The following is a 15,811-nucleotide window of genomic DNA, read 5'->3' as shown; positions in this document are numbered from 1 at the left end:
AGCCGGGCATGGTGGCACATGCCTGTAATCCCAGCTACTTAGGAGGCTGAGGCAGGAGAATAGTTTGAACCCGGGAGGTAGAGATTGCAGTGAGCTGAGATCGTGCCACTGCACTTCAGCCTGGGCGACCAGAACTAGACTCCAGTCTCAAAAAAAAAAAAAAAAAAAAGAAGAAGCAATGTTTGAGGGTGTTGGACATGTTCACTACCTCAATTGTTGCGATGGTTTGTAGGTGTATAGGCTATATAGCTACAGCAGTACATAAATTAAACACTTTAAATATCTAAAGTTCATGTATTCAATTAAAACCTTAATAAAGCTGTTTAAAATAAAAGAATTAATAGAGCCTATGGAAAATCAAATCAGAACACTGAAGTAAGGTAATCATACGGACTTTTCCTGATTTGACAAACAAGAAAATATAATAATAAAGATAATACCATACCACACTGCTTAAGAATACGAATTTGGAGCCATGCAGATGTGGGCTTCAGATATAGTTCTTGACTTTTATTGGTGTATTTGTATTTGGGAACCTAACATTTTTGTCTTAACCTCTTTTTCTTAATCAATCAAATTGGATTATAAAAAGAGTTTCCTAATTGTTACTGGAATGGAACCAGCCACCTAACTGGGACCTGCACAATTCAGGAAATTTGAATGCATAAAAAGTACTAGTAAAAATGATTGTATTTCTAAAACATGGTATTTCATGGCATATTCTGTCTTATGAAGAATTCAAGATGTTAGATCAGTGAGCTATTTTAACAGATCTAGCCAAGGCTTTATCTGGCTGACTGTAAGCAAGTGTGTTTATTAAAGGAAAAGTTAACAATCCAAAAATTACAGAATTTTATATAGTTAAGAGGAAAGAAGAAGAATAAAGTAAGTATCAAAAACATTTCTAAAAGGCTCACCAACAATTTCTCTGTCTCATTTTTAAAATTGGTCATATCTCTTTTAAATCCTTTGTTTTTAAATAATCTGAAAACTTTTTTTCATCAGAATATCTGCTACGTGCCAGATTTTGTGATACACACTGGTGACACTATGGTAAATAAAACAAATTGTTTATGTCCTCTGTTGCTTATGCATTTTTCTAAAATATGTATCTAGATGAATATTGCCCAAATTTCAACATCAGTGCAAGTATACTACCTAATTATAAAAAATAAAAGTTTTTGAGGCCCACCCATGGAAACTCTAATTCAATAGGTCTACAGTTACTTGGGGATATACCTTGGAAAAATCTCTAGATATGTGTTAAGAGTTGCGAATATGGCATTTTAAAATAAAGACTGTTCTCTTTCCAGGAAGAGGTTATAAAGTTTTTTAATTGGCTTTAGAGGCAGTAATCTCAAAATTATATGAGATACACATAACCAGATAAATTAATGAACAGCTGTTGTAGTAGGATTGAGTTTAAAAATAAAACTGTAGTATGCTAACTTATTAATCCACATAACTCATATAAAATGCAGTAGACTAAAGGAAGAGCTTCCATATAGCTAAGTTTGTATGATTATTTTTATAAATGATTGGTTTTAGCTGGAAACATGTATATGTTTGCCATATCAAAGAAAAATAAGGTCTGGTACATGTCATTTTTTATTTTTGTCCTCTGTTTATGAGTAATTTAAGCATTTTTTTTTTGCAAATTGAGTTGTTAATTAGTCCTCTATTTCTCCTTGAAAGCCTAAGGTGGTATCCAGGAGAGTGTTTACATCATATGCCAAAACTAGCACTATTTCATATTTGCAACCCTAGGAGTACAGATAAGGGCCTGGTCAGATGTGTGGAGGAGTCGTTCTATTGTAGACAGCTCTGCTGTCCTTATTGGCAAATTTGCACAAACTAAGAAATCCCCAGGTCATCATACTAACTGCCACTAAGCAAAAGCCCAGCAGCCACATGTCTGAGAGCTCTGGACTCTTGAAAGTATATCATGGGGAGGAAGAAGTAAAAATTCTCACTGGGATTCCAATATGATAAAACTTCTTTTATCTGTCTTTGGATTTATCTCAAAATCTATAGCAAACAAAGGGTGTACTAAATAACCAATCCATATAAAGTACACAGAGGAAAAAGAAGTAACATTTGCCCTCCCCTAAGATAGGAGTGGGTGAAAATAAACAATATTTAAATTCTTTTCATATTTAAAATATTTAAATATTTAAATTCTTTGCCTCACTAATTTAGCAACATAATGCCACAAATTTATTTAATACTTTATTATGTTAGGCAATTTATAGATGAGAATATTTAAATGGCAAAGTATTTCAAAGAGTACTTTAAGCCCTACTGATATGCAAAGTTGTTATTAAGATAGCCTGTGGTGGGAAGGGCCATGAGGAAGGAAAGGAAACTTGAAGCTGAACCAGCCTCTTTTTCAATGCTGCCTGCCATTCCCTTTTCATCCAGAACAAATTGCGTTTATCAATTGGATTTCTGAATAACATTTCATTTGTTTAAAAAAAAAGGTCTTGCTATTTAGAAAAGTTTAAAATCTACTATCTTATGAGATAGACATATAATGAGGTATAATTAACATAATTATATAGATGAATAACCTGAACTCAAAGAAGTTAGGTGATATGCACACAGTTACACAGTTATTAAATGGAAGAACAATTTTCGAAACCTAAATTATTGGCTTCAGTTCCAGCGCCTGATATGATTGAAATCAGAGATAGAAATCTATTCCTCATTTTGCCTGACTTCTTTCATCTTGGACTTTTTCTTGAGTAAAAAAAAAAATGTGTTTATGTGATAAAGTGTCTGCTCCAAATATATAAAAATAAAATTACTCTCAAACTCATTAGACAATTGGCCTATAGCATAATGCATCTCAGAATTAACATTCATTTTTGAAACCTAAATGGTTTAACTTATTGCTACACCAGCTCTTTATTTCATGGACTATAAAATTCACGAAATATTGAGCTTCATGGGCTATGAAATAAAAGCCTATAAAAGTGTCTTGGAAAGTGTAATTATCTGCTAGATCGGGCACTTTTACCAAACCCATAATAAAATACACTGAGATTTTTCTGTTGGAATCACTTGATAAACTAAAAACAGGGGAAACTAATTGGAAAATAGATAAGGCCATCATGATATGCAAATAAAACAAATGAATGACAATTAATAACAAGATTACATCCTTCTAAATTTATTCAATACAATTAGGTTTTCTTAATCTGCCTTTATACCTGCTGCAAAATTTTAGAAAATGAGTAAACAGGTTTAATCACAGAAAATAAAACAAAATCACTACCACCAAACGTCTAAATCTCATGCTTGACAGTTTTAGGACTTATTTTACTTCCTCTTCAAAATGGACTGAGAAATTGCTTAAAGTATTTAAATGTATCTTTTATGGGGCTACAATACTTTCTCTCTCTCTTTCCTGTATTACAGATTTATAATTACAATAGCCTCAGAGGGGAAAAAAGTCATTCCATGAAATCCTGAATTATTTCTTACTATCCAAATATCTGATTGTATGTTTTATTAGTATTTATTTAAATAAGATCAATTTATACCAAAACTAGTGATAAAGTTCTTAGGTAGTGCCTTAATATCTTCATATTCTTAACACATTTGCTTGCTTATATGTCATTCCTGTATATTCTAACAATGCCCTTTGTCCTGATTGTCAACCGAGTATTTCCCTGAAGACACAGTAGCTGAATGTTCAGCTTCTTTTGTCTACTATAAACATATTTGTCAGCATTTGTTCTCACTCTTTATTTCAAAACTTGTCCTAAAATCTGGCTGAAGTTTAAAATGTATTACAGTTGTGTACCACACAATGACATTTCTGTCAACAGACCACATACTTGATGGTGGTCCCATTAAGATTATAATATGACACTTTTATTGTACCTTTTCTATATCTAGATGTGTTTAGATACACAAATATTTACTATTGTGTTAAAATTGCCTACAGTATTCAATACAGTAACATGCGGTATGGGTTTGTAGCCTAGGAACCGTAAGCTATACCGTATAGCCTAAGTGTGTAGCAACCTATACCATCCATGTTTGTGTAAATATACACTATAAGGTTTGCACAACAACCAAATCACCTAATGATGCATTTCTCAGAATGTATCCCTGTCATTCAACAATGCATGACTGTACTTTAAACATTTGACTTAGTATCTATTATTAATTGCCCATTTTGGCCAATAGACTGATTAACATTCATCAGATCACTTGATATTTGCTTCTGTGTGAACACACATAGTACATACATTCATAAAAGTTTAATTTCACTCCACATTGTTTTCTTGCCAATTGTCTCTTATTTCCTTTTTTTGAGCATAAGTACTTCAATAGGACAACAGCTAGTTTTCCAATGATATCAGCTTTCCTTCTTCTATAGTAGAACTGCTGATAACTGTGCTAGTAACGTAGCTACAATTAAAACTATAATTCCTGGTCACTCTTAGAGTTTTTCTTGACTCCTCAATAACTCTTCCCATGTACACCACGGTAAGTTCTGAGAATACTCCTAAAAGAACAGCTCTTATGTCTGCATTCCCTTTTTTGCTTCTTTTTTTATGTAAGTCAAGTGGTCAAGCAATTGCCAAGCAGCAGCATAGCCCCTAGGCTAATTTACCACAATTTTTATGGAAGTTGGCAAGAAAACAATGAGTACAAATGCATTTAGACAAATGGGTTATATTCAGTGCACAGAAAGCAGCATTAACTTCAGGTTAATGTCGGTGCTACTTGCCCCACTCCCAACTCTACGAGGGCAATGCAGAGCAGATCTGGGAAGATGCTATGCACACGAGTCTGTTTCACTGCTAAGGAGAACTCTACTAGTGGGAACTCTTAATCTTATAATTTTCCCCAGAGAAAGACATTACTTTATTATCCTGACTGTAAGCCAAACTCTTTTCCAAATAGGAAAACTACATTCCTATCCTGGAATGTCTCTGAGGAGGTATAATGTCTTTGGCTAGGAGACATGTCTCCGAATTTCTCTGGATGTAACGACTGTTTTGCCTTTCCAAGGATGCTTGCTTGTAAAACCATTCCTAAATTGGCTTCTGTGATCAAAGCATGTGCAGAAATGCCAGACCATAAAGAATTATCACCAAAGACAACTTCTTCTCAAATACGAATAAGATGGCATGTTATAGATGAAGTTCACATTTGAAGCATCTGAACATGGTAAAATAATATGATCAAATGAGGTTGCATCTCTGAGATTCTCATGAAACTGGGCTACAGTCCTGGCTACTTACCCTCAAACTTTTATCATAAAACACAATTTCTGCTATGTTGAAGCCATTTTTATTTTGTGGTTGTTTTTACTTACAGTGGAAATTAATCTTTATTGATGCAATTGCTTTTTGTTTCTTGTCTTAAAAATATGTCAAAATAACATAACCTGATATAATTGAATTGGCAAAATGTAAAAATGTACAAAAAAGAAAAAAGTTATCATACATCTAGGTCTAACATTACTAAAAATCAATCTAATCAGAGCTTTAAACTATGTTATAATGATATATTTATTTATAAATATTTGAACACATTTCTTATTATTTTCTGAATAAAATTACTGAGATTATAGTGTTTAAAAATTTTAAGACTCTTGAATCAAAATGCCAAAAGCTGATTTCTTAAAATGAATTCCACATATATTTACTAAGAGTGAATGACAGTAGCTTCTTCAGTATATTTCCTGTTTCAATTTGTTTTATTGGATTGCTAGTGAACATCTTTAGGAGCTTAGTATATATTTGTATTTGTGATAACCATGAATATCTTTTGTTTCCTGTCAATGAGTGTCTGGAAATTATTGGCTGAGTCCATATGCTTTCTCCCTTTGCTTTTAGTTGGAATGATGTCATGCACCTGTGGCCAATGAAATAAAGGCGGAATTGATTTAAGTTACTTTCAGGCTTGGACTCTAATTATTTTTCCATAACATTCCCCCTGGCAAATAGATTACACTTTTGGATACTACATTTTAAAACTTATACATTACTCAATCTTACTTATTCTCATACTTCATCAGATGATGGGCATAAATCATCATCTTTAGATTTATTTTTCAGAAAAATACATGTCTGCAACTTTTACATGACAAAAATTGTTTTCTCTACACTAAGATCATTTTGAATTACATCAGAATATCTCACCTACACTTATGAGGAATGTATTTATTTGGTCTACTTAGAGATGCCTACAGCCCATGAAGCCACAGAAAACAAACAAACAAACAAAAAAACACCTCATCGCAAATGCTGTCAACACTGGAAATGACTTAGGTGATAATTCAATACCCTGAACAGATTCTTATTCTTCTGGCTTTCAAAAACATCCAACCCTTGAGTTCTCAATGTATTACATTTAAACCCACTGTTCAAATAACCTGTTGTGTCATTTTTCTTGATTCCCTTTTTCTCCATTAATATTTTCTACTTTGCTATTATATTATTCTTTAACTTTCTGTTAATATATTTTTCTTTTCATGGGACAGAAATATCCATCGGGATAAGTATGCGGAGCTAGTCCCATGATGTTCTCCTCTATTGCCTCCTCCATTAATAGTCACACTTATAGTAAGATACCATCTTAATCAAAAGATACTACATGCCAGGCATCATGCCAAGTATATTCATGAATTATATCACTTCATCCTCACAACAGCCCTAAGATAGCCCAAAGACACCTTTGAATAAATAACAAGTTAATGTTCATTTTAAACATTAGTTTATCTAATCTGCTAATAATTATAGATTTAAAATTATGTTTAATAATTTCTTTGATTATTAACAAATTTCAAAGTTCATGTTTTAGTTTCTTTTCCTCTGTTGCTTTAAACTATTTGTATATATCCACTTATTTATTTCCCCAACAAATCTAATTTGACTTTGAAGTTATATTCTGTTTTTTCACACTGAAGATGCTGACAGTCTGGGTGGAAGCTAAGAATGAGGTTGTCATTTCAGAATCAGCCAAATGAATGATAGGGTGATTCCTTCAAATCTTCAGAATATAGTACAAGGCACTGCTATTTTGCTTTAAAAAGAACACAAATACAGAAAGTCTTATTAATCTATCTATCACTGAAAATGAGTCTAGATAGGATAGGCTGATCATATAAATTTGAATAATGGTAATGACCTGCCATCAACTTCCAGAGGGCACTCATTAGTTACAACAAACAAGATTTTCACTTGGATATTGACTTCTATGATATTAAGGTAATCTACTAAAATTGAAATACAGATATTATCTTTTCCAAATAAAACAGTTTCTATAACAGGTCGCATGAGAAATATGAGGTTGGGATTTAAGAAATTGTGTTTGTAAAGCATTTCAAAGTTAGTTGAAAAATACAACTTTATAAATGACAACTAGTATTATTTCATCTTATAATTTCTTTAAAAATTTTGCCATTACAAAGCAGTGCTAATGTGCAAAAAAATTCCTTTAAAAATTATATAACTAATACTTGTGAATTTATCCTATTTCAGTTTCTGATTGAAACATTTTCTAAAGTCAACACCAGTGTAACACTTATATGACTTAACAACAATTAAAAATTAACTACATTTTGGTAAGTATTGAACTTTGAAGCAAAAAAACTAGCATATCCATTATGTCACAAGCTTAATTTTTCCTATGATTACAAACCTACTTGTAGAAAATGAGGTATGTAGTGACTTTATTAACTCTTGAAGTAATACCCTCATTTTGAATAATGCATTCTGTTAGTAACTGGGGGACTGAGTCTATTAGATACTATTGTGGATTAAATATTAACACACCTCTGCCAAGCACTGGAGTATATGTTTAGAAGCTCTGCATGCAGAGACTCTCAATTTCACAGACTGCCTTGCCCAATAATTGCAGTTGTTAAATTATGCCAATGTAGTCTTGGGCATTTTGCTTGTTACTTGGATAGTATACAAGTTTCATTTTAAAGCATAGCTAATAACCATCTGTCTTTTGGAAAGATGTAAAATAAAACTAATGTGTTTCTAAAGTGGCGTGTAAATTGACTCAAGCTATTTTAATTTACTTTTTATTCGTCTTATATTTTGCAATAAATCTTAGTCATTCCTAAAAATCTACCTATGAATTAACAGTACATAGACACAGGTTTAGGATTTTGTAATATTTCATCAATACTAAAGTCAATTTCCATGTGTTCAAGAGTAATGAAAGGAGTGGGCTTACCATGGTCTTTGTGTTTTATGTCTGATATTTGCGTAATGCTTATCTAAGGGGATCTCTCATTGTTTTAATTTAGACTGTCTCATAGTACATCATCTGACATTGTTTACATATACAAGCCATGCATATGTAATGTATCATGTCAACTTCAACATAATAAATAGGAGAAAGAATTATTGTATTTGTTCCAGTTGTTTTTCTGAGTCTAACCTTATCATTTGTGTGTTCTTCTAAATCTTGTTAAATGAAGTTAAAACCATTCTTCCATTTAAAAATAAGTCAGTATTATAGAGTTCTTTATAAATAACACATGAATAATTTGGAAAGAAGTTTTATGTTCTTAAACTTTAAAAGCAATACATTAAACATACAATAATGAAAGGAGTAAATAACTGAGAACAGAATAATTGTGTTAAATGGAGCTCCAGAAGCCTAGATTAAGCAGTTAAGACAAGACTTCACTTTTAAACATCTCAGTTCAATAGATTGACTTCCAGTATTTTAGTGCAGAGTGCTCTGCTGAGCTGTGCCCAGTAAAACTGATGACAATTACATAATATTAAAGCCTCTATAAAGAGTCCTAAAAAGGAACGACAAATGAGAAAACATTTATTTAAGATATCTATAAAAAATAGTAAAAAAAAGGTGAAAGCCTGTGGTAGTTGGACCAAGACTATTCTATCTTTCTGCTCCAAGCTCAGGTAAACAAAGACTCTACTCTGTACTGCTGAATACAAGAACACTGGACTTCCTCCTAACCCTTCACCCAAACAGAGGGCTTTCTTTTGTGGAGTTGCAGGATGTAAGCTTTCTGGTATTGAGGCAAAGCCCTAGAGAATACGGTTAAGAGATATGGGCTCCCTCTCACTCCCAGTCCTCACTTATGAAATTGATCCTTTACTTTGCACACTGTGTGCTGAGAATACAGGAGCCCTAATCACTCTTGCTCCAGCTCCTGAGATAGTAGTTCCATGCCAAGAGAAGTATGTTGAGAGGACTACAGGCTACTGTTCACCCTACAAGTACCCACATGTTAAAGTGGGGTGCCCCTCAGAGGGAAGCTTGCCATTGTCCTCACCTTTAGTTCCAAATCCCTAGCTCAGAGATTTTCCTTGGTGAAATGAGGGGGCGAGAAAAAAAAAAAAAACACCACCACCACCACATAAAAGAGATAGCTCCTACTTTCTTCTGAAAGTAGTTGACCTCATTTGCAGCAGAGAGTAAAGAATTTCAAATCTGAAGTTGTTCTCAAGAACAGTGAGGCTGTAATAAAAGGAATTTAAGAGTGACCCAAGATGCAGACTAAACTATAGGCCAGTTAGTTTGCAGAGGAGACCTGGAATAAGACAGCTGGGAAGAGTGCTCCTGGATCAGAACAAAAATAAAATAGTGACTTCAATTATTTCTTAAAAGTAATGAGAATTTGATTGGATTAATCTGTAGAGTAATTTATACTCCAGGGAATTGTTAAAAATAATAAAAGAATCAACCAGCGCAATCTAAGAGCTAGGTGTGAACAAGGGAGAGAACCTTACTAAAAATACTGTCATCTTAGTCCAGATGACTACATTGCCCTTCCTGTTGACAACATCTAAGACTCAAACTACATGTGTGTAGAGCAGTTGTGCTGGAGAGAGACCTCACTAAAATACTCCACAAACTCAGTCACTTCACATATAAACCATAAAATAATACTTGTAAACACAAAGGGGAAGGAAGACCAGTATGTAGTGTTAATACAATATACTATCTAAAATGATCAATTAAAAAATATTAGGCATTCAAAGGAACAAGAAAATATTACTCAAACACCAGAGGAGAAACACAGATGAAACAAAATCTGTCTATGAGAGAGATCAGATGTCAGATCTATCAGAAGAAGACTTAAATTAACCCTTATAATTATAAAGAAACCATGATTAAAGAAGTAAATAATAATATGACAGCATACCAAATAGAGACTATCAGTAAAGAGACAGAAGTTATAAAGAAGAATCAAATGAAAATTATGGAATTGAAAAGTTAATTTACTGAAATTAAAAATAAAAATCACAATAATGGCTCAATAGTATGTGTGAAATAGCAGAAGAATAAGCTAACAAACATAGATTGATAGAAATCATATAAGCAGAAAACCAAGAAAGAATAAAGAAAAATAAAGAGAGCCACAGAGAAACATGGGATGATATTGAACGCCCTAACATACATGTAATGAAGGAACCAGAAAGAAAAGGGGGGGTGGGGGGGAAAGGGAAGAAAAAATATCAGAAAATATAATGGCTGAAAACCACCTCACTATGATTTTAAAAACAAAAATATTAATATACACATCTAATGAACTTAGTAAACTCCAAGGAGAATAAACACAAAGAGATTTAAAACAGACACAGCACACTAGAAATGCTGAAAGTCAAAGACAAGAAAAAATCATAAAGGCAGCAAAAATATAAATGACTGTTAACTTTCAAAACAACCTCAATAAGATTAACAGTTGACTTCTTAACAGAAATAATGGAAGCAGAAAGAACTGGGATAAAATATTCAATGGCACAAAGAATAAAACTGCCAAACAGGAGTTAAGAATTTAACATGCAGCAAAGCTCTCTTTTAAAAATAAGGACAAATATATACTTTTTCAGATTAAAAAAGAAAATAAACAAACTCCTAAAGAAAGAAACAAACTCCAGAAGTAATAAAACTGAGAAAGTATGTTGCAACCAGACTCACAAAAAATACTAAAGAAATTTTTCAGGCTGAAAGAAAATGATTCCATATAGCAATTTGAATTGAATCCTTTTTTTTTTTTTCCAAAAAAAAAAGCACTGGTAAAGGTAATTACATATTTTAAAGACAGTAGAAAAGCATTTTTTATTGTCTCCTCCAATTTAAAGCTGTTAGATAAAATAATGTGGATATAATATATTATAATATGTGGATACAATATATTATTGGGCCTATGAAATATAAAAATGTAATATATATGTAACATGTTTGTCAACAGTAGCACACAGGAGGTGAGTGAGAATAGTGCTGCATTTGGGCTAAGGAAATGATTATAGATTAAATAATTATAATATATTTGCTGGCTTTATAACATTAATATATGTAATATATATGAAAATAATAACAAAAAAGATAAAAGAGATAGAGCTACATAGAAGTAACATTTCTATTTATCACTAGAATTAAGCTATTACAAATCAGAAACTGATTTAGTAAGTTAAGAAGTATATGGTGAACCCTAGAGCAACTAATAAAAATATAACTTATAATAAGCAGAATCAATAAACAAATTAAAATATTACATTAGAAAATATTCATTTGTTGCAAAAGAAAACAGTAAAAAAAAGAAATGGAAGGAATAAACAAGACATGAGGCCTATAAAAATTTTGAATATTAAAATGGCAAACATAAATCAAACCATATTAAGTGTGAATGGATTAAATACTCCAATCAAATGCAGAAATTATCAGACTAGATAAAATACATGATCCACCTATATTCTACCTATAAATTTACTTTAGATTTAAAAAAACAAACAAGTTGAAAGTTAAAAACAATGCAAACAGCAACCAAAAGAAAGCTGGAGAGGCTTTCTTTACTAATATCAAGGAAAATAAATTTTAAAACAAAAATAAAATGATATTAGATATAAAGAGGGAAAGTTTGCAATGATAAAAGATTCAATCCATTAGAAGAATATTACAATTATAAACCCATATGCACCTAATATAAGAACACCAAAATATATGAAACAAAAACTGACAGAAATGAAGGGAGAAACAGTTTTACAATAATTATTGGGGAATTCAATATCTCACCTCGATAATGGACAGAAAAAAAAGATCAACAGAGTAATGGGACATTTTAACGATGTGTACACCAACTAGATATAAGAGATATCCATATGTTAGAGTAGGCAGGTAGCCAGACATAAGCAGGAGAAGAGACCCTTTAAGCAAGGGAAGATCTGAAATATTTTACACACCAGGGAACACCTGAAATAGGCATGCTAGATATAAGCAGGTAAGAGAGGAGGTACCCAGGCAAAATGAAACATCCATTAAGATGCCTAGTAATCATTCATTCTGCAGTTAACCCCTCAGAATATAGCTAGGTACATGCTGATAAGAGGGAAAATAAGAAAGTCCTCAGAGAAATCTGGCACCAAAATACAAATCAGAACATAGAAATGGCAAGGAGATACACAGGCATAACAGGTACAGATTTAAGCACTATATGACCTTCCTGGGGTGGCAGTAAGGAGCAATACTGCCATTAGGCAGAATTCCTGTTGATCACTGGCCTGCATATGCATCTTAACTAATAGTAAGTGAAAGTCTCACAAACCTGGGGTGGGAACTAGGCAGGGACAAGGCGGATACCTAAGGAAGGAATAGAATAACTTGACAAAGAAAAGAGGCAGAGACTTGAGACAGAAGCAGGAACTTCCCAAAATAGTCCAACATAATAAAAAGCCAAGACAGAATTATTAATCTCCTGCTGGCTCACTTCAGCACCCCACTGTGCTTCATCTTTGCAGAGAGTGCTGTTTCTCTAAATAAACACTCTGCTCCCTATTTCCTTTCACTAAAGATCTCTGTTATCTCAGCCTATGGCCTCACTGAAATCTTTCTCCTGGGTTCAACAAGAACCGGACTATCTACTCTCTTGGGTAACACATAGAACTCTCCATCCAACGATAGTAGAAGATACACTCTTCTCAAGTGTGCATGAAATGTTTTCTAGAATGGAACATATTAAAAATTATGAAATAAATTTAAATAAATAGAAAATAATAGAAACAATGCAAAATATGTTATCTGATCATAATGGAATAAAATCAGACATCAATAGGAAAAATTTGAGATACTCACAAATATGTGGAAATTTAAAAAACATTTCTAAACAATCAATGAGTTAAAGAATAAATTGAAAGGAATATGTGATTACTTTTGGATAAATTAGTGTATAGATATATCAAAACTTCTGGGATTTAGCTAAAGAATTATTAAGTGTGCAACATATAGCTATAACTTCCTATATTAAGAAAGAATAAAGTCAATTAATATCCTAACCTTCTACCATAAGCCCTGGGGAAAAAAAAATAGGAAACTAAACTCATAGAAACATAAGGAAGGAAATAATAAGGAATCACATGGAAATTAATAAATTAAAGAACAGGAAAAAATGCAATGAGACCAAAACTGATTTATTTAAAAGATCGATAAAATTGACAAATCTTTACCAGATTGATCAAGCACAAAAGAAATAACTCAAATTACTAGAATCAAAAATGAAGAATAGAATATTCCTGCTTTCCTACAGAAATATAAAGAAAAATTATGAGAGAATACTATGAACAATTTTATACCAACACTTTAGATAACATATGAAATGGACAATTTTCTGGAAACACAAGCTACCAAAACTGACCCAAGAAGTAAGATAATCCAAAGTTAATTATAACAAGTAAAAAAATTTAAGTAGTATTGAAAAAAATTACCCACGAAGAAAAGCCTCGGCTCAGACAGCTGCACTGCTGAAACCCACTTGACTTCCCTACTGAGTTCTCCCAAGCATTTGATGAATTAATAGCCAATTCTTTAAAAAATTTTCCAAAAACAAAAGTTGAAACACTTTCCAACTCATTCCATGAAGTTACTATTATCCTGACACCAAAATCAAACACATCATAAGAAAAGTACAGAACATTGCCTCTTTTTACTCTTTACAAAAAATGCCACAAAATACTAGCACAATGAATCCAACAACAAAAATAATTATGTAACATTAGCAAGTGGGATTTATTCCGGGAATTCAAGGCTGGTTCTACATCTGAGAACTGATTAATGTAATTTATCACCTCAATGGGAAAAAATTACATGATAATCTCCATAGATGCAGAAAAAGCATTTGATAATCATGTGATATTCAACAAACTAAGCATAGAAAGGAAACTCTTAAATAAAATCAGAGACATCCACAAAAGCCCGCAGTTAACATACTAATAATAAAAGATAGGATTCTTCCTCCCTTAAGATCAGGAATGAGATAAGAATGTTTACTCCTACCACTTACATTTATATCATATTAGAGGATTTAGTCTGGGCATTTAGTTAACAAAATGAAATAAAAGGCATTCAGATTGGAAAAGAAGGAGTAAAAATGACACTATTCTCAGATGACATGATTCTTTTTTTTTTTTTTTTGGCATGGCATTTTATATAAGAGACAAACCTATTACAAATAAACTTTAAACAAGATATTCAACAACACTGATGACCACAAAATGAAAAGACTGCAATGACATATCATTTATATCTCACTGAACATGCAAAAATTAAAACTTCAGAGAGAAATGGTAGGAATTAAATAGATCCGCAACTTATACATTGCGTCTGTTGTATTTGGTACAGACATGATTCTTATACAAAACATCTTAAAGAGAAGGAAGCAGAACAAGAAGTCTACATAGAAGCCTTCAAGGATTCTTCTCTCCGCAGGAACACCAAATCTAAAAACCATGTACAATAAAAAAGGCATCTTCATAAGAACCAAACAACAGGTGTGAGACCACAATACCTAGTTTTAACTTTATATCAGTGAAAGAGTCACTGAAGAAGGTAGAAAAGACAGTGTTGATTTCCTGACACCACCCCTTTCCCATACACTGTTAGCAGCTATATGGCATGGAGAAAGAATCTGTGCACTTGGAGAAGGGAGAGTGCAGTGACTGAGGGACTTTGCATTGAAATTCAGTGCCACCAACACCCAGCAGGATTTATCACCTACTGACTAAAGTGCCTTTGGGCCCTGAATAATCAGCATAGGTAACCAGGTAGCTCATGCTCTTGACCTTGATTGAGACCCTGAGACATACTGGCTATAGCTGTGTCCCAGCATATTCACAAATGTGGTGGTTATGGAGAGAGATCACTTCTGCTTGAGAAAAGGAGAAAAAAGAATAGAGGAGACTTTGTCTTGCAGCTTAGCTACCAGCTCAGCCACAGTGGATAAGAGCACACAAAGCTGGCTCTTGGGGTACCTCATTCCAGGACTTCATCTTGGATGGCACGCCTGAACCTGCCCTTGGCCAGAGGGAAGCCCACTGCCCTGAAAGGAAAGTCTCAAGCCTGAAAGCATTCACCACAAGCTGACTAAAAGCACTTGGGTCTTTCATCAGCAGTAGCTAGGCAGTACTCCCTGTGTGCTTTTGGTAGTGGTGGACATGGGGAGTGGCTCTTCTGACTTGGAAAAAGAGAAGAAATGAGAGCAAGGATTTTTATTTTGTGGTTTCAGTGCCAGTTTAGCTGCTGTAGAATAGAGCACCCTGTGCCCCCATGACCCAGGGGATCTTGCCACCCTGAAGGGAAAGACCCAAGTTAGGCTACCTGCTGATTGTAGAGCTTAGGGCCTTGAGTAAACATAGGTGGTAGCAAGGTCATGGTTACAGTGGGCCTTGGGTAAGACCAGTGCAGTGCTGGATTCATGTCTGACCCAGCACAGTCCCAGTGGTAGTGAGTTGGAGTGCTTGTGTCACCCCTACCCCAGCACCAGGTAACTCAACAAAGAGAGAGAAAGAGAGAGAGAGAGAGCAAG

The sequence above is a fragment of the Pan troglodytes genome, chromosome 13 (assembly GCF_028858775.2).
Source record: "Pan troglodytes isolate AG18354 chromosome 13, NHGRI_mPanTro3-v2.0_pri, whole genome shotgun sequence".
Taxonomy (NCBI): domain Eukaryota; kingdom Metazoa; phylum Chordata; class Mammalia; order Primates; family Hominidae; genus Pan; species Pan troglodytes.
This window is presented reverse-complemented; position numbering follows the sequence as displayed.